The sequence below is a fragment of the Excalfactoria chinensis genome, chromosome 8 (genome assembly GCF_039878825.1).
Source record: "Excalfactoria chinensis isolate bCotChi1 chromosome 8, bCotChi1.hap2, whole genome shotgun sequence".
Classification (NCBI taxonomy): Eukaryota; Metazoa; Chordata; class Aves; order Galliformes; family Phasianidae; genus Excalfactoria; species Excalfactoria chinensis.
The window spans coordinates 9,145,217-9,165,708 of NC_092832.1; the positions used below are offsets into that span (position 1 = coordinate 9,145,217).

At 41.3% G+C, this 20,492-nt stretch overlaps 1 long non-coding RNA gene across 1 annotated transcript in view; it reads left to right on the forward strand.

Moving 5' to 3' along the window:
- Positions 1–20,492, forward strand: part of LOC140255639 (uncharacterized) — a 29,045-nt gene extending 8,553 nt beyond the window's left edge. The window contains exons 2-6 of the long non-coding RNA XR_011904513.1: positions 760–854; positions 3,168–3,380; positions 15,048–15,232; positions 16,162–16,439; positions 17,578–20,492. This is a non-coding gene — a long non-coding RNA (uncharacterized lncRNA). The remainder of the gene's footprint in view (positions 1–759; positions 855–3,167; positions 3,381–15,047; positions 15,233–16,161; positions 16,440–17,577) is intronic.

The following is a 20,492-nucleotide window of genomic DNA, read 5'->3' on the forward strand; positions in this document are numbered from 1 at the left end:
ATATCTTGAGAAAGGACAAATTTGGAGTGAAAACTCAAACAGCGCTAGAGTTACAAGTGAGCAAAATGCACTGTATTTTGACACTCTGTCCCTCTGCTTTATATCATGTGCAAAATGCTGTGTCTAAACAGGTGGACTGCATACAGGTAAGAGCTTTATTTTTCAGATACCTACTTCTTAGATACTATTTTAGAAGTTTCCCCCCACTAAAAGTACAGAGTATTTTTCCAGTGAGCTACCTGCTCCATTTCAGTGTGAAGGGTTAAGGAAACAGGGAATTTCTAGACTGATTATTTTAGGCTATGCAATTTTTTAAAGCCTCTGTTCATCTCTGACTGTTGAACATGCACGCGCATCTCTGGTCAGTAAGCACTGCTTCTTGCAGAGAATGAGGCATATGAAATTTCAGACAGGTTAAATATGCCTGTTGTAGAGAGGGGACCACAACTAACTTATAATTTATTATATTCAACCTAATGGCAGCCCTGCAGGTCCTGCAGAATAACAGGGCAATGTCTCCATTGCTGTAGTGGGAACTGAACTGGTGACAGGAGCGCTATTTCTTGTCTGTAAGCTGAAAGTATCGCTGAGTTAAATGGAGCATCCACTAGCTTCTTATATGAGGACAGAAGAGTGCAACTTGATTTAAAAACATCTGTGTAATCTCATAGCACTACTTTTTTGTGCCTGTTTACTATTCTTCTCTGTTCATTAATACCAAACTTTTTGAGAGGCTTCTAACACTGTTCACTTTCACAGGAAGAGAAAAAAAAAAAGGTGTGGTGTGGTTTCATGGCAGCAGGGAGGTGACACGGGGCGGAGAAGCAGAAATCCCCTTAAACAGCAGAGACTATGTAAGTAACACCTCAAACATGGTTTTGAGAAAAGTAGCTTAGCAGTTTTCCTAGCTATGAAGCTGGCTCGCAGTTGCATGGAAATCTATGTAGAAATATGTTGCCCTGTTTACCATCAGGATTACAGAGCCTAGAATGGAAAATGTGGAAGGAATGGCGTGAAAACGCAGTTAGCATATGTTCTGTAAGAATGGTGAGGCTCAGAGAGCACAGTTCGCAACTACAGCCCTTCCCATCACTCCGGCACACAGTTACTTTTGGGGTGGCAGCTTTGTGGGGAGGATCAGTGCACCCACAGAGCCCTCCACCCCCCTCTTCCTTTGGATCTCATTCCTAGGGAGCACTGTGCATCTCTGCCTGCCTCTGGCCGGTTCTGAGCACAAGAATGCAGCTTTTGCACACCAGTTCCTTCCGTGTTCCTTAGGATTCTGGTTCCCACCTCCCCCTGATTTTCCTTCATGACTTGCTTATTGCTTAATACTCCAATGTAGTATATTGTACATTTCCTGGGAGCCTAAAAAAGCAACACAGATTTTATCGTTTGGATTGTAGATGTCTAATGCCCATTATGAGCTGACTAAATTTAGCAGAATGGCAATCCACCAGACTACTAAATTTAGTTAAGGCCGTCCAGTAAGATCATTTTACTTAGCTTAATATTAGACCTCATAAGATAGGGCCTATCAAACAGTATGTCTCCAGCTTCCCTAGCTGCAGATAATATTATTGTTATAGCTTTTCAAAACATTCATGCTGGCTTTTTTAAAACCTCGACTTCTTTAATTTGTATATTATGTTACAAGTTTGTAAAGTTAGTCCAAATTCATTTGGTTTCCATTGAAAAGATCACTCCTCAGGAAAAAAAAAAAACAACAATGATAATAAAAAGATGGTGCTGATTTTGTTTTAAACAAAACCTTTGACTTTCCACGTTGCAATTTATTTTCAATTAGAATGGAATGAATTTTATCATCAAAGGTGGAGTCCAATTTGGAGTGAAATTTTGCACAATATTTTTCATTGTCTTCATGCATTTCTAGTTACCATCAAATCTCAATTCTGTTCCAGAGAGAAAAAAGCTTTATGAGAATCCAGACAATCTGGAATATGACATCTCATTGCAATAAACACAAAATTATCTTGTGCAGAGTAAAAGAGAATGAGATCTTGGTAAGGATCCCATGCACAGCAGCTGGAGTTATGGCTGTGGGATCTCATATGACTAAAAGAATAGTGTGTACACAGTCATCAGCTCTGCTGTAATTCTGCCGTGGTATATGGAAAGCAAATTGCAGTAGCACTATTCTAGGAGTAGTCTATGTACTTTGTCTTTTTGGTAGGTCTTGAAAGGGAGCCAATGTCTCCCCATCCTGAGTCAACGATTCCCTATCTAAGTAAAGTGAACTGAGATCATCTAGATGCTGGTCTTCATTTCTAATGAGCTTTCCCAGTAAAACAGGAAATGATAATCTTGGAAGTGGAAAAAAATGGTCAAAAATCAGCCAGAGAACATTTAAAGGTTTGTTCTGTACTAGCAGGGCTAAGAAAAAGGCCTGAGAAAAGTGTGTCCTGGGATCACTCACAGTTAAAGCACTGATTAATTAAGCAGAGGGTCATTCTTCAGAAAGACTGGAGGGCAGTTTGGGCCCTGGGGCTGTAATTTGGACACTTCTGGAGTTCTAGATACACTGAGCTATTCTGCGCTGGGCCTGTGAATATGTGCATTCTTTTGGCTGAACAATGGCATCTTTATTCAAATGTGAGCCACTAAGTAAGTGGCTGTCTCCTAATATGGGTGGTATTTCTTCCTGCTCTGCCTCAATCTCCGCTGCTTTCCCGTTGCCTTATCAGTGCTTTGTAGCACAACTGACAAAATGGAATCTGTTCACAATGCTAAAAACCTCCCCTTTCAGAGACACAGAAAAAAGAGCCCCAAACGCTCACATATCCTCCAATTCTATGGCAGGGTGTTTACTTCTTTAAATTCGGTTCTGCTTATCTGACACTGTTTTTGAAATTAATAAAATGGTGCCTGGCTTTTATTGTTTTGACTATGGGAAGGAAATTAACCCACAACTGTTACAAGTGTTTGATCCAAACAAGTGGAGATAAACCCACAGTTTCAAGAAGCCTCATTTGCTGTTTGTCAAGCATCCTATTGCACCTTACACATCTGAATTATTCCTCCCACTTTTAGCAGCAACGCTGTCCAGGTAGATTGTGCTCCTTCATCTTGTTTTGTGCAAGTATTTTGTCAGGGTAGCTTTGTTTGTTGTACCTTAACCACTGTTTCTTCTTACTCACTGGCCTTAGCTCTGCCAGCAGGTACAGAAGAAGAGATTGTTTGTTTGAAGAAACAAGGGTGTGGTGGAAAGACTTCATGCCAGTCAAGTCAACGAAAATACTGAGTTACAAAGCGTGCTGGAAAACAAGATTAAATAGAAGATCTGGGCCCCACCTGTGCTCTCCCAGGAGAGACGGAGAGAAAAGCAGTTCTGGGAGCTGGGAATGCATAGCTCCCTGCAGGTAGGTCTACAGAGGGAGGCAACTTTGCCAGTCCTTACACTATGTTCCTTGGTACTAATAGTGAGCTGGGTGACAGCAGCCTGGCTGTGAGATTGCACTGCAGAAATCTAGGACTTCACTTATCATGGAGACTGGGCTGTGACATTGTGCACACAGCAGACCTGTCCCAAAGCCCACCGTAAGTAACTGATTGCTGTTGGTGTCATGGGGATCAGTGTGCCAGGACCAGATAAGTTCTGTGCTTCCATTACCAGCAGGGACCAGTCATCTCCGGTTGTATCTGCCTCCACAGATAGCCCTTCCTAAGCTATTTCTGGCTGTCCTGTATCTGTATAACCACCAGCTGACACTGTTCAGAGCCCTGAGCTTGTATTTGCATGACTGTGATGTGACATACCAAACAGACTATTCTTTGGTTGGGGATCTCCATGAGGGTCCAGCACTGAGTGGCAGCCACTCCCCACAAAAGCCCGGCTCCTCTCCAAGCTCTGGAGAGTGGCAGCAGCACCAGGCAGCACTGTGATGCTCACTGGTGTTTGGCAGCCTTGGAGATGGGGACAAAATGGGAAGAGAAATGACTGGGGATGTCCTCAGTTGCTGGCTGCTAGGCCCCTCTGACCTCCGGGGTGGTGTTTGAGAGGGTTCTGCTGGCCTGTGCCTACTGGGGATGGAAGCTATGAAAGGGTGGCAACGGAGTACTGAGGGTAGAAGTCTAGCATTAGCAATGAGCCAGGGTAAGTTACCCGTGTTTAAGTAATACTGAGCTCTGTGGAAATTGAGATTCAGACCTGAATGAGATGGATTGGCAAAAGTCTGTTGTTACTGTCGCATGTCTGACCTCTTGAAAATAACATTAATTCAGAAGTTAAATTTGTTCAGCTGACAGTGATGGAGTGTTTGGGTTAAGGAGGAGATTTTTCAAAGGCACAAAATCAGCTTAGCTGTGTGTTAGGGCTACACACTGCCATCTTGCAGGAGACCCAGTGCAGCAGGTGTGGGCTGCCAGCTGCCAGAGGCGCACATTGCACTGAGGGGTGTTGTGAGACCCTCCTAAAGGAATTTCAATTCCAAAGGTGGTTCTGAAGATGTGTGAACTTTCTAGACACTTTAAATTCAATTACATAGGAAATTACTTCTCCTGGTTTAATATCCAAATGGTCAGTTAGACCTGGCAGCTGCAGACATGGATCTTGTAGTGGGCTTGGGTGGGGGAAAGCATCGCTGCCATAATTTGGGAAGGATCCCTTTCTTTTCTAAACTGCACTGGCAGCTCATGATCCCAGCATGTCAGAATGACATTCACTCTATATTATGCAGAGCATATAGAAGTCTGTGTTTACATTGTGTCTCCTTTGCCCTTTTCAATTTTGCTTTATTTTTTTAGTTCTGTAATTTAAGCAGTACATATTTGGGGATGTTTTTTTCCATGCCTTGTCTAGCTTTATGGCTTGTTTTGGCTGAGGCATCCTTACATGATTTGATTTTACAAGAAATATAGGCTAGCATATATGTATGTAATTGTTCCACAGTGAACCAATCTGTCTGGAGCGCTGAGGGAAGATACATATTAATACTTTTTTTTTTTCATGCTATTTACAAATAAAATTGCCAGAACTACAAATGATGCCAAGTATTAGGAACAGCAACAATAAGGCTTGTGCTAGTTAACGGGAAGCATAAAAGTAAGCCAGAGAAAAACTCATCAGAGTAATATTTTCATCAGAAACAGAATCTATTGTAACCAGGGGAGAGGAGCATGAGTAGGCAAAACCGACTGTGCTTAGAGCCAGTATGCAGCAGCAGCTACAAATCACACACTGCTGAGTGAAATCTGAAAAGCCAAAGTCTGATTTTTCCACCAGGAGACTCTTGCTGTTGTGCCTGGGTGTGGGGCAGGAGGCAGGCAGTGCTGTCTGCTGAAATGCATTGCATTAAAAGCACAGAACAGCCCAGAGGAAAGGATAAGTCATGTCCCGCCACAGGTGACCAGCCACTTGGTCCTTATGCTGGTGGCAAGTAGTCCCCTAACACCAAAGTGTTGAAGGAAGCAGCACAAAGCTACTTAGATGGGGAGCAGAGACCCTTCGTGGAGTAGCTGCTGAGCCTTTGGCACACAGAGAAATCTGAGAGGGCTTTGGTGTTTCAAAGTGGACCAGTGGAGGAAACAGCTGAGAGCTGAAGCTGATGCAGAGCTGCAAACTCTGCTTAACAGAGGGTGCACTGCAGTGGTATCAGCAGTGTGGTGTCAAAGCTGCAAGTGCTGCATACTAGGGCTTATTTAAAGCGGCTATTGTAAAAGTCTTTGAGCCAGTTAATTACCAGTTTTTGTTATGTCAGGAACTCCTTGAGTTAAAGCAGAAAGAAACTGTTCATGAATATGTTCCAGTTCTGTAGTTTAATGGGGCAAATTAAAAGAAAAAAAGAAAAAAAAGGAAGAAAAACAGGGGTGGGGAGAAAGAAACTGATAAAATGATTTAGTTCATGGGGGGACTGAGGGACTGAAAACCTTCACCAAAAAAAGCTGAAATTACATATTGTGCCCCATCTACTCTTGCGTAAGCCATTGAAATGGCTGGAGACTTAATTGGACTAATCTTCTATTGCAGTTATGCGTGAGCCTTAGGGAGCACATGGGGTGCATATGGGCCAAAGGACCGGCCTATGGAAGCAGAGTGAGTTGTCCAACAGCATTTTTAAAAATAGTAGGTGTCCAGGTAAGAACAGCCAAGAGGCTTGACTTGCATTTGAAAAGCATTAAGGGCAAGTGAGAAATGTAATTTGATTTATTCCCCCAATGGACTTTAAGAGGTATGAAAAAAGGGCAGAGGTGACTTCAGGCAAGAGAAAACTTTCAATGGAAAACAAAAATCTATAGAGGGCTTTACTGTAGACTCATTCCCTTCTTGCTTCCATTGGCTTTGTTCCTCTGTAGCTCCTTGTTTGCTTTGAGGTTACTGATAGACCACGCTACTGCAAGTGGATTCAGGCCTCAAAATTCTGTCTGGTCAGAACAAAAATCATATTGCGCGCTGCATATTGATTCAAACTGCAGATATTGGAGCAAATGGGAGTTTAAAGCCTGTCTCATGCTATCAGTATTCTTTAGACATTTACTTTGCTGCCTTCCACTGTTTAGAACACCCTAAAATCACCAACGCATTTACTGAGTTGAGGTTTAAAAGCGTCTCAGGAACAGAAACAAATCACAGTTCTTAGCAGTGCTGAAGGTTGGAAGAATTCTATTACCAAGGGTGTGCTTTCTGCATGCATTTGAGGCCTCTGAAATGACCCATCATGTATAAAAGCGTCCTAGTTTTTTTTCACAAAGACAGTTGGTTAAGAATTAAACCTAACTCTTGGGAGAAAAAATGAGTTCAGCATACCAGAATACCCATCTTCCTAATTCTTACCATGCTGCAAACTGAAATCCCAGACCTGCCCGTATATTATGAAACTTTCTCCTTCTTGAAGAAAGCTTTTATTATGTTGTGCCTATAAGCACAATAATACCTCTGCATATTGAGACAATGCAGAGGATACCAAACCCTACCCATTAGATCTTATCCTCTATATTGCTGACATCTTGATTCTGGTAAACATCTTGGTGCTTGGTTTTCTAGAAGTCCGCTAAATCCTACCCCAGACGAATGGCTTGGGTTGGAAGGAAGCTCACCCAGTTCAAACCCCCTGCCTTGGTCAGTATTACCACCCACTAGATCAGGCTGCCCAGGGCCCCATCCAGCCTTGAGCATCTCCTGGGACAAGGCATCCACAGCTTCTCTGAGCTGCCTGTGCCTCACCACCCTTTGAGTAAAGAATTTCCTCCTAGCATCTAAAGTACCTAGCATCTAGCATCTCCTCTCTTTTAGTTTAGAACCATCCCCTCTTGTCCTATCACTATATACAAAACTTGGTCTCCCTCCTGTTTATTAGCTCCTTTTCAATACTGGAAGGATGCAGTGAGGTCTCCCTGGAGCCTTCTCTTTTCCAGGCTGAACAAACCCAGCTCCCTCAATCTGTCTTCATAGGAAAAGATCTCCAGCCCCCTGATCATCTTAGTGTCCCTCTTCTGGACCCACTCCAACAGATCCATATACCTCCTGTGCTGAGGGCCCCAGGCCTGTACACAGTATGTCAGATGGAGCCTTACAAGGGCAGAGTAGAGGGGGACAATCACCTCCCATTCCCTGCTGACCACCCTTCTGTTGACTCAGCCCAGAGTACTGTTGGCCTTTTGGGCCAGGGGAGCACACTGCTGGCTCATGTTGACCTTTCTGTCCATCAGAACCCTCAAGTCCTTCTCCGCAGGGCTGCTCTCAAATGAGTTGTTCTCCCAGTCTGTTCTCATATCTGGGATTGCCCTGACCCAGGTTTAGCACTTTGCACTAAGCCATATGGAGCCTCATTAGGTTCACAAACATGGCACAGATGATAATTATGTGTGGTATAGGGCCAACCACACTGCAGAGGTCATTGACATTTCACTTGTGTCATTTCTGTCCTCTTCCCAGAGCTAGTTCCCTACCTGGTGGCCTGAGGGCTCTGCTCAGTTTGCCAGAGCCTGTCTGTCTGCCACGTGCCGAGCTCCCGGAGTTCAGGTTGTGAGGCTTTTGCTGTGTTGTTCTTTAAAGAGCTAGCTTGGCCTTTCTAATACATTTTCAATGGTTGGGATTAGCAAAGCTTGTAAGAACATAACAGACCTGTCAGGTCTACAAGTCCACTCGCCACCTCCACCCACTTACATATATTTTTAAACAGCTAATTAGGAGATAATGCCAGTGGAACCAAATACTGTTACAAGATAATGATCTCACACTGCTACAAAAATGTTAAGTGGGAATGTTTATTTTCAAAGGGAAGGAACACTGATCATGCGCCTAATCCTATAATTCTTAAGCAAGTAAAATTCCTATAGATTTCAGCAAAGCCTGAGGTGACAGCATCCTATTACTGTGGTAGTATTTCTGGATACCAAATGGCTGTAAGTGATGCAGTCATTTTCTCTAAATGATACTGGTGCAGTATGGGAACAGATGTTTCCCTTACCTTTATTAGCCTGTTGTATCTTCTAACTTGGAGGACAAATTCTGCATGTGCTTCATTGCACCAGCCTAGATGATTTTTAGATGTGCTTTAGGAAGCACTGAGCTGTGGTTTGGATGAAGTTATGCTTACTTTTAACTTACTGACAGCTCATAATGGCGATGCACAAGCCTGTGTTGCCTCTGCAGGCTCCCTTTGATATGCTAAGGATTACCTGGGTTTAAATCAGTGAGCTTTTCTGTCCTGCAGGGAGTTCAGAAATAAGGGCTGTCTTAAATTCACCTTTTAGGAATAAACCACCCCATCTTTTTGGAGGGATGAAGGAGTACCCATGGACAACAGGCAAAAGTCCATTAGCTGCTCTGGCATAACTATCCCATGCCGCTCCTTCCAAGTAAGGGATAAGCTACAATTTGGGGCAGCCTCACCCCTCTGTCAGGCCTGTCTGTGTTCCCATCATGGTGCTGGGACTGCTCCATGCAAATCCAGCTCTGAGTTTCCTTTGGTTCTGCAAGGAGTCAGTGCTTAAGGAACGAGTACATCTGCCATAACTGCTATTTTCCTCTGGCCTGCCTTTAGATGCAGCATTGTCCTACAGACAAGTGAACGCTGCAGTGGGAACTTGAGGTAGATGGAGAGCTGCTTTCAGATAAAAACCTGTCAAAGAAAGCATGAAGGTTTATCCTGGACCGAATCTACTTGCACAAGTTGTTAGCTGCACTATGGAAGGTGGCCAGTGGTTTTTAGAAATTACTGCTGCTTTCATGATTAATGAAGATTCATCATTCCATTAGATCATCTCTAACCTGCTGTAATTGTTCTGATTTTTATTTTTTACCTTGTTCTCCAGTTCATGTCTAAATACAAGAAGATGTTTATATTGCATACATTCAGCTTTAATTGGCCCTTAAAAGAAGGTGTTGATTAGAATCTTCTCAACATCAACAGCTCACTCGCACAACATTCTCTAATTACTGTTTATTAATTTAGTTCAAGTGGCATAGTTGAAAGCCCTGCTCAGATGGGAGAAGTAAATTGTCACTGGTATTGAATATGTAAATTATGTGTCGGGTAAGTTTCCATGAAGAATGTTTAAAGTTAAATGCTACGCACATAAAGCCTTCTAGTTTCATCTAACCCAATATGACAGCTTTGCAAGAATTGTCATGAAAATTTACCAGCCCCAGCAAAAAAATGCTTGCCTATCTTTTACTTTTTTCTATTAACATAACCATGATGATAATAGCAATTTATTTGCTAGTCAAAAAATAAATAAAAATCATTCACACCAGCTGGATGGAGGTTTGCAAGGCTGCCAGTTGAATGTGAGTTACGTGTTGCAGTAGTATAGACATTCAGCAGCCTGAATTTGTTGCCCCAGTGCAGTGACCCTTCCTTCTCTTTAATTAGCTTATAAAGTCAGAATTTCTTAAACAAAGTACTCATTAAACATTGCCTTGTTATATTACTTTAAAATGCAATTAAAAGTTTTAAGATTGCCTCAGAGTTTGCGTACCGTTGTCGGTGCCCATGTCACTCGCTATCAATTTCCACCCACTCACATAGATTGGAGGCTTCCTGTTAAATATAGATGGCACTCCATAGCCTTTGTGTATAGAGTAGGCATAAAACAATGTACTGATGAGGATGATGTGACTGCATCGTATACCTGAAGGAAGAATAGGGGAACGGAGAGGACGATATTCTCAAGGAAGGACAACCTGGGGGTCTTTGTTGTCCTTTCACCTCTGCGCTTGTCTCTGTGTACAGTTTTGCATGGGAGTAGCTGTGTGTTCCTGAAAGTGTGCTGCTTCAAATCTTCCCAAAGAAAGTTTCATGGAAATACTTTGCAGTTATTGTATTATGCAACCGAAGCAATGAGACGAGACAGGGCTCTAAAAGGGAAAGAAAAATATCCAGTGCCTGAATTGTGTGTGGGCCTTCACCCAGTCCTCACACTCTTGCTGGCTGCTGTTATCATGAGCAGCACTAATCAATTCCAGGAAATCTCCACACCAAGCATTATGTCACACTTGGTTACATCATTCCCTCTAACCTCTAGGGCTTCCTGTTGACATCTTCGGAGCTTTCCTCCTACCAACTGGTATTAAAAGAAGTGCTAAACAGTATTTTTAGCCCTTTGTGTCTGCCAAAAGGAATCCAAATGTCTCTGTCTTGCACCTTTCACCTGCTGGATCTCATCTTTGCTCCCAAAACCAAAGCAATGCTCTGTGCTTTCCCCAGGTATTAATATAAAGGATGTTGGGAGCATGTGAGATGGTTTTTGAGACAGAAGGTGTAATGCTACTGCAGATTTTATTTATTTTTAATGCCTACCAGATTGCTAATCCAACCTGTCAGTTGCATAACTTCTATTGTAACTTCCACTCCAGGTTATCCCTTTTTTTTCTGTATTATTTCCTAGGAGATGCTACTTAACAATGTGGGCTATGTTTCACTTCACAGTTGACTTCCAAGTGCTATTCTGTGGGGCATTTCCCCCTTTCTCCCTGCAGGGCCACCCTACAGGTGTGCAGGGGACAGTGATATGCTACTGCTTCTCCTGTCAAAGCCACTTTCCCAGCAGTTCAGATGAAAGAGGCAAGACTCAAACCCTATGCTGCAAGATTGTTCCTTCTTGAAGCCACTGCAATGTCTTTTGGTTTGAGTCTTGTTTGTTATTATTTTCTGGTTTGTATCTTCCTTTCATTTGAACAGTTTGATTTTTGTGGCTATTTCTGTGTTTGTTCAGTGCTGCAGTAGATAACAACAACATGATTAAATTCCAGCTCTGACTGTTGCAACATAAGCGCTCTGCCTTCATTATCCTTGGTGCCTAAAACTATTTGATCTCTAATAAGTTCGCCTGCAAGTGTGCCTCATTTGCATGATGAGGCTAACTGGTGCAGCCTGGTTGCATATTGGTCTCTGATTTCAGTTTCTCTTCAATCAGATGCATCAAACAGAAGGAACTATTAGAATTGCCAGCAACTGTATTTTTTTCTGTGAATCATGCAGAATACTAGGAGTCTCAGGCAGCCTTACTAAGCTGGATGACCACCAATAAAAGGCATGGGAGAGATTCTCATGTCAAGCCATATACAGAGCAGAGCCGTGCTGGGAATTGCATCTCTGCTTTGATGGCACAAGCTGTTAAGACTAAATCCAGCAGCTGGGCACTCTCCTTTGGTAAGCAACACTTCCCACTGGCCTGAGTGAGGGATGGAGCTGTATCACCCAGCAGAGACCTCTCCCTGTGCCCAGCACAGCCAGGTGCTTCAGCCTCCCTGAAGGTCAGACTCAGCCCCAGCTTGTGTCGGGGCATTTAGACCCAGCTGACACTCATTGGGCTGGAGGGCCTCCTTGGGCTTCACTGCCTGAATCATGCAGGAAGAGGAAACATTTTTTCTTACCTCAAGCATTTGGAGAAATGAACCTTTCTTTGTGTCTAAAATTGAAGCAGAAAAGGTAAGAGCTAAATGCAAATAAAGAATAGAGGCACAACAGTAGTGAGATTTGTGGCAATAGTACTGAAAATGTTTCAAGTTGCCCATTTCCTTTGTGGATCGAGCTTAGGATATGCTGGTGGGTTTTGCACAGTTTTCAGTATTATCTTAAGAAATGTGATTTGACCCCTTGCTACATCCCTTGCTTCTCTGACTACAGAATTCTGCTTCTTAAACATTGTAATGTATACCAAATACCTTTTAGTTTAAGGCCATTTTTAATTGAACTGAATGATCTTTGTGAACAAAGAAATGTTTCATATTGACCCAAATGGGTTCTAGATTGAGTCCTCATTTCACACACACAAATGACTGCTTTCTTTTGTTCTTGGGATAGGGCAGATACCAAGAAACCAACAAAAGGACCCTGAGGATCCTATCAGCAGTGTTTGCTTTGCACATGAACAGTATTTTTCCCTAGCATATACTTCCAAGAATTTTTATAATGTCATTCATATATCATCTGCCCCAGCAGACAATAGTTGTTCCAGAGAAGCTGTTGCTCTCTATTAGGTCAATGATCAGTGAACTAAACATTTTCTACTTAGGCCTTCATATGATAAAAGCCTGAGAGCTTTGAAGGAGCCATTTACAGACTATTGCCTAGGAGAAATATCCATTTGATAATTCTGCAATTATGTACTTCTATAATAGCGTGTAAAAGGAGCTCTGGACCCATTATGGGTTATTGAGTAAATAATGTATTTTTAAAAGTGTCTAAGTAATTTATACGATAGCCTATATTGGCAGCAAAGAGTGATTGTGGAATAAACATCGTGTCTTCCTTTTTTTTAGAAAGAAAACAACAACTCTCATTTAAATCCCTAAATAGCAATTAAAAAGAGAAACCCCTGATGCAGTTTCAGTTTTTCTATAGTAGTCAATAGCTAATGTCTCTGAATTTGCTCCACCATTTTGCACTGAGCCAGTTTTCTCTGGTCTGACATTTTTTGTGTGTTGATTGGGTAAAAAAAGGAGGCTTCATTATCAAGTATAATACAAAGGTGTCCAGAGGCCTCTGAGAGGTCAGACCCACAGTCATCAGACGTCCCCATAATCAGGAACAGTTACTCATCAGAAGAGCCAAGAGTCCGGAGACAGAAGCCATGAAGCTGTCAGTCCCGATTTCAGGGATAAGTCTGAGATCACGCAGGAGACAAACCTCTACTCTCTTGAGTAAGTTTAATTTCTTGGCTTTATGTTTAGACCTTCTGTGTAAAGGCACCATGTGAGGTCGCCATTTCTGTGGATCCTCAGTGCTGATGCCTGCAGCAGTCATGCTTCTTTGTCAGATGTCCACAGTAGCTTTGCTTCAGACCATTGTGTTTTCAAGAACAGACCCTGATCAAAGCAGATGTGAAAATACTGCAAACTTCTCTTCTGTTCCTATGTGAGGTGTAAGCTTCACTTAGTCCTTCCTTTTATTTATTGCACTACTTCCTGCTGAGGCAGAGGGAGTTTATCTTCACATCTCCAAATACCTGTTAGGCCAAGCAGTGTGGAGCTGCCACATGGAGACTACAGTATTCATGTATACTTTAAAATAATGGTGTGATCCTTACCTGGTATAAAGTAAAAGAGTTCTCTGCTTATGGTGATGCTCCAGCCTTAACTCTTTTATGCAGCTTTCCCTGGCATAAGTCAGAGATGAAGTCAATTAATTTGTTGTTCTTCGATCTGTAGGTCCAAACCTGTGTTGTACATGGTCTTGCTCAGAAAATATCCTAACAGTCAGCAGGAAGCAGGCATCTGTTAACAGGACTGCCAGGGGTTCTGAATTTCATTTTTAGAGGCTATGTAATACCGATTCCTGCTGTATTTATCCATGTGCATGTTCAGAACAGATTGTGTGCTTCCCATAGCTATACTGTTCAGTCACACCGCAAGAACATAGTCTTTAGATATGAATTGGAGTCATTGTATACGAAGTGTTTTCAATACAATGAACAGAAATGCAGCTTTTTGGCTGCTCTGAGGAGATTACAAGAAATAAGTATCTGTAGCAAGGCCACCAACAAATGAGATTCTCTTTTTTAATGTATTTGGAAATTAAAGAAAAGAAAAAGAGGAAAGAAAGAATAAACGCAAAGATGCCAAAGTGCCCCCAGCTCAAAAGACATACATTGAAGGGAGTGCCTTAGTGAAGGGACAGTAAAGTAGCAGTAAGTGAAAAAATGAAGGGGAGATAATAAAGCCAGAAATTAATTGAGAAGAAAAGAGGTGAAAGGTATGAATACATGTAAGTTGTATTTGAGCAAGATGTCTCAGAAAGAAATCAGTCTCACTATTCAGCTGTATTTGTCACTTAGGAAGTATTGGGATAATTGACTAAAGAGGTGAAGTCTTCATCAACTGAGGATTTCAGTGGCAAAGTAGTCAAAAACATGGGTAATACTGTCAGTTATTGAACCTTCTATGGTCCCTTCCAGATCCATTTTCTACAACCTCCCCATCCCAAAGATTATATTAAACTAGGAATGAGCGTGGTACCTCAGTTGTGTGATTATAGAAGACTTGTTTCTGGCTCTGTTACCTCCTGGCTGAAGTTCTGCAAGGTCTCACAGGGTAAATACAGTATATGCTTTGAGATGAGGAAGATGAACATACAGGGTACAATCAAGAAAAGGAACTGGTTGATCCAAAAACATTTTCTTCTGAGATAAGGACTGAAAACTATGCCCCTTACATCTTCCTACTCATACTGAAGATCCCTATTCTGCAACAAATACATAGTTTGCCTTTGATACAAAATCAGAGTACTCATAACATTAGATGAAAGATCCTGGGGCCCTTCTTGCAAGAACAGAGTTGTGAACCTGTCTGTTGTGCTTCAAACCTAAATAATTCTACTCTTTTTTTCAAAGAAAATTCCTCACAGTTTAGCCAAAATCATTCTTCACTTCCTCTGTTGGCTTCTCTTGAATGGTGGGTGAAGAGATGTTGCAGGAATTAAGCTGTCCGGGATTTTTTCAGGCTACTGATTATTGATATGCAAACCAACAGTCACCACTGCAGACTAAAACAAAATGTGAAACAGGCTTTTAAAAGAAAAGTCTGGGCAGGTATCATTCTAGGATGTAAGAAACGTTAATTCTCCCATTTTGTTGATCTTTTTCAGGGCTTGCTAGGAGGATTGACCAAACCTCAGTGTGATAACATCAGTGGTCCTCACCTGAAAGCAGGAAGCTTGGATCAATCTACTACTGCCATAGGAAGGCACAGGCTTTGAAAGCAGCAGCTCTTTCCTCTTACAGATTTGCAGTGCATTCTTTTTTCCATTCTGTACCATCAAGCATGATGCCGGTAACTGGAGGAAACTTTTGTTTGTTTGTTTGTTTTGTTTTGTTTTTCCCTGTCTTCATTTTTGAGATATTAGTTTCATTATTTGAGGGTGTGTATGAGATTCTGGAAGCACAATTTACATCTGCTGTGCTGTGAGATCTTTAGTATGGTATTGACTCATTCATTGGCACCTGAGAGAGGTTTGGGGAATTCAGCAAGCTTTCAACAATCCAGTTTGAGAGATTATACAGAATTATGGCTCACTCAGGTTCGTCCTAATTTTATTAGATTTCCACCATTTCTAATTGCATAAACATATGCAGCCAAGTATACAGATGGGGACTGGGAAGATGTACAAGGACACTCAGAGCCTGTAGTCAGCTAATTGGTGGACTAAGTAATAGGGCACTTGGAAAGATTGATAATTTTTTTTTCAGAGCATTTCAGGAGAAAATTCTGTCCCCATTAAAACTGCAGCAATCAAGAGAGGAAAGATTTTAGCAGTAGGGTTTTTTTTGAAATGGAGAAAGAGACGAGCGTAAATATGTGACGCAGAAAAAATCCAATATGAAAGATGTTGTTCTGGGCAAGATCTGCTGCTTTAGCCATAGGAAGAAAGACAGAGTGTCTCAAAAACGTAGAACAACTGGCTTGATCCATATGGTAACATCAGAAATCTTTTGATCCAAGCTAAATATAACAGTTTCAAATATTGCCTGGGCAAATGAGAAGTCATTTTGTATGAACATTGTTAGTAGCATATGCCAAATTGTACAGTGTTCTCAGAAATATTTTATATTTTCTTTTGGAAAATAAATGTTTTTGCTAGGGCTGGGAAAGGTCTTGGGCCACAAGTCCCATTGGTCACATGATACCATCTGAGTTACTGGCATGGCTGTTTATATAGAGTACCTCCACATAAAGTAACATTGCTGTCCATTCTTGTTCAGGAAACGCTCCTGTTGGCTTATTTCCTACTGTCACAGTAGAAGGGGACAGGATGGAAAAGCCTTTGCTCAGTTTCTTGTTAGGAACCATCTTCATCCATGACACAGCATCTGCACTATGGAATTCACCCTGAATGAATGGGAATGCCAATGTCTTCACCTCCTGAAGACAGGACACAGCCCTCAGACTGAATTAGGCGCAGCTGGATAGTTTTTTGAAATCACCACCATTATCAGACCTGGAAGATTTTTCCATCATGCTGGCCTGGGCGAGGCATTTGGTGAGTGAGTAAACTATAATTTCTTTTGTTTGTCCTTATGAGGTAAGTGTAGAATACACCAAACTAGCTGGTCACATATTTGCACCTGGGCTTCTCACAAAGTTTCTGCAAAACCCTCTCAAATGTCTGAATGTTTACTAAGCAAATAATGGAATATTTTCCAGCAACAAAAATCCAAATACAAAAATACAATAGAATAATCATATTGGGATGTGGTTACGTGCTAGTGACTTTATTTACTTCTTCCTCCTGTTCAGGCAGTAACATGCAAACTGACCACATCACTGTTGTGAAATTGCTGATTAACCTTCTGACTCTGACAATTGGGACTTCTCTTAACGCCAATTGGTAATGCAAAAGGCCATTAGTAGTTAATATTGGGACGCCCCACCTTCAGATTTCAGAAGGTTAATGAAAATCAAGTATCTTGCCTTTACTGGGAAACTTGGAAAGCTTCCCACCAAACATTTCTGTTTTTGTGATAAATAAGCCAGACCGCTTCAGCTGAGAAAGACGGGCGTTTTGCTAATGTGTACAGCTGTTAATTGAAAAAGATTCTGTTATGCCTGTTCTTCTGGACATAGATAAAAGAGAGATTTGTTGGTGAACTTTAGTTGGTCCTGAACACCCCTTTGTCCAAATACACTGCTCAATAATAACGCTTTGTTCTGTCTGTAACAGCCATGGAAGGATTTTGAGTGGAATACTCATTTCTTTAAGTCATATCTGCCAGTGATCATTCTTGGCTTAAGATCAGCTGCCATTTATGTGTTTTATGAAAATATAACACCAGTTTTATGCTCAAAACTATTCTTTTTTAGGTAAAAGCTTCAGCACAAACTGGTTCCCCATATGTACCATAAATGCTACTTATCACAGGTTTTGGTCTTTAAAACAGAAAGATAATGTTAAAACATTTTCATTATCCTTTCCTTACAGCTATCATTCACAAACCATCTTTTATAATTATGGTACTAGGACATTTACATAACTGGGAAAAAGGTCCTTAAACTACATTTCTATTATGTTTGGCACTTGTGTGAAAGGATATTATATTCATGTGCATTAGAGATTGCTTATAAAAGATCAAGACAATAATAGCAGATCAGACGATAAAGGTTCCCTTTTCTCCTCCCAGACAGGCTGTCTCTGACAGAAGAATACAGTTCATCAAAAGTGTCTGCAGGTTGTCAAACTCAGTGAGATTTGGGGACACTCGGAGGCTGTCATGGCCAACAAGAAGATTTTCTGTAGGGTTCTGCCATCATTCACCCTCAGGAAATAATCACTCACTACATTCTGCATGCTCTCATGATAGAGCTCTATTTGAGAGAAAAGAGCCATTTTATCAAAGGACAATATATCCCTTCTCTTGGTCCATGCAGCTTCCATTATCAGACTATAATAAATCATATTTATGTTCTCAGTTAATAAGACTGATTACAATGCAGGTTACAGGCATGGGAAAAGCAAAGCAGGTGAAAAGATGTTTTAATGAAAATATGATAAGCAAACAGCTTCTTGTGAACATTTCAGGCTGTTATTTGTAATGATCACAGGCAATTTTTGATACATCTTCCTTAGCAATGGTTTAAGCTGCATAAATTGGCTTGCCACTTTATACGTCGAAATAGGAAGAATCCCAGTGTCCTTCTCATGTTGTCTGGAATCATTATATACATTATAAGCATAAAATGAGTTTAATGTATGTGCTTTGAAAAGAAGGGGAAAACAGAAAATCAGGGAGGACTGATTTTAATGCTGCTCAAAATGATTTTGAAATTTTCTGCTCATCTTTGTTACTAACGGTGCATTTTCCATGAAATTTAGGAGTGACATGTGGTGCTTTCATCTCCTTAAAATTAATATACTTCTCTCTCTGTTTTTCTCAATTTCTTCAAAGTTCTTTTTAGAACACTGTGCAAAGACAGAGAGAAAATTCTCCACTCGATGTGTGAACATATCTGTTATTAATGCTGGGGGGAGTTAAGTGTGTGCTTCTAGAGGAGAATATAGCTCTGCGTTAAATGCTGGAGTAAACCCTATTAAAAAGGTGCAAGGATATTTAGCTGCAGCACACCTGATGCATTCATGGGCCAAATTCCCTAGAATCTTTTAAAGTGATTAGTATCTCTTTTGTTAAGAGTTCTCCAATGATTTCAGAATATAACTGTACCTAAACAGCCGATGAAATGTCCTGCTCTTGTCTCGCCAAATGCTTTCTTTTATGTTTTATTGTGTTTTGTTTTGTTTTGTTTTGTTTTTGATCATAGTCTTTTGGTGTATGTTTAGCATCATACTTTCAAGACAGAGTTAAAAATTTAGAGAATAATTTCCTCCTGCTAGCACATAACGCTGACTAAGTACATCAAAATCTACAGCACTTGCAGAATGCAAACATTATGCTCATAATGTATATGATGATTGTAGACAATATAAGAGGGACACTGGGATTCTTCCCATTTTGATAAAGTGACGAGCAAATGCAGAAGTCTCTGTGGTGTTATGTGTCTGCAGGAGCTGTTCTGGTCACTGACACTTCTAAAACTCTCTTAAACAAATGTTAAAGCTTTGTAATGGGCCTGGCAATGGAGAATGACTATGAAATTCTCTTAACCCTCTTAGGGTGCTTCAGCAGGAGAAGTGATCTCACAAGAAACAGTAAACTGCTCTTCAAAGGCAGTATCCTGATATGACAACAGATGTAGATAATGCACTTCATGATGGAGCTGCTTGATACAGAGAAAAACATGTTGTAACTGCCTTCACCATGAAAGGGGTTTAAAAATGCTGCCTGCCAGCTCCACAAAAAAACAGAGCTGCTATTTCAGTTAAAGGCCAGTGGATTGTATTTTTCATGTCAGTTTTCACTAACCTCAAACATCACTGTTATGACAGACTGTCAACCAACCAAACCAGCACTGTGGTGCCATTCAGGCAAGAAGGAAGAAAGCAAACACAAAGGAAACTTAGAAGTCCAAATAGTAAAAGGGGGTGTCTATGAGTGCACTTTTGTGCAGTGATACTGATTACTGAAAATGAAACACTTAAAAGAAAATAAACCCCAAAAAGTGCTTTCTGAGCCATTGGTGTTTTCTTGCCTGGCAGTTTCTCTTTGTTCTGTTTCATGACATCAGCCTCGGTGGTTGAAAGGGTGTTCTGGGCCAGATGTCAATCACACTGTCTGACATAAACAAAAATAGCTAAAAAGACATGCCAGCATCTTCCTTTTGTTTTCCCATTAGCTCCATTTTTCTTTTCAGAGGCTGACAAAAAATTACTGCCTCCGAGTGAATTCAGTAATGTCACTATATATCTAATATCTAGGAGACCTTTTGTTTTAGCTTTACTGGGCTTAGCCACAAAAGACACTTGACATTGACAAAGAGTCTGTCAAATACACAATGATCAGTGCAATGAAATCTCTCATGACAGAAGGGCACTATTCTGCACCCCCAGCCTGCAGCAGCCTGTCTGAGCAAAATGTGCTGGAGCACACGCAGCAGCTGAACCATTGCAGAGCAGGCCATAAGCTGAGATGTGTCTTGTTTAAAGTGTCATAGTATATTAGTGTAATTAAAACCGCCAAAAGAATAGAAAAGATAGATGGAAATGTTACATTACTTGTTTCTAGAGATTAACCTCCAGCCAGAACTGAAATACAGAGACACATTTTGCATGTCTTAGAGCTCAGATATGGAAGAAAACAAGCCTGAGAGTATGTCTCTTGAAGTGTGAGACATGAAGTCATAGTTCCTGTATTTACACAATAAAGCAGAAATAGCGTTTCAGACAGGCACGCTGTTTTCTCTCTGATTACAGCTCCTGTTGTGGCTGTACTCTGCAAAGCAGCTGTATCATCTCTCAGCTACTTCTATTTTACTCTCTCTGCCTTCGTGCTTGGAAGATCTTGAGGACCCTTGTGCTGGTGTCAGTGCCTTCCTTAGCATCTGCCAGAGTTGTGTGGGCCCAGCCTGGAGGCAGAGCACCCTGTTCCTGCTGGTGGCTGCAGAAGCCACAGCTTAGCTCCAGGCTCAGCAACACCCAGCTAGG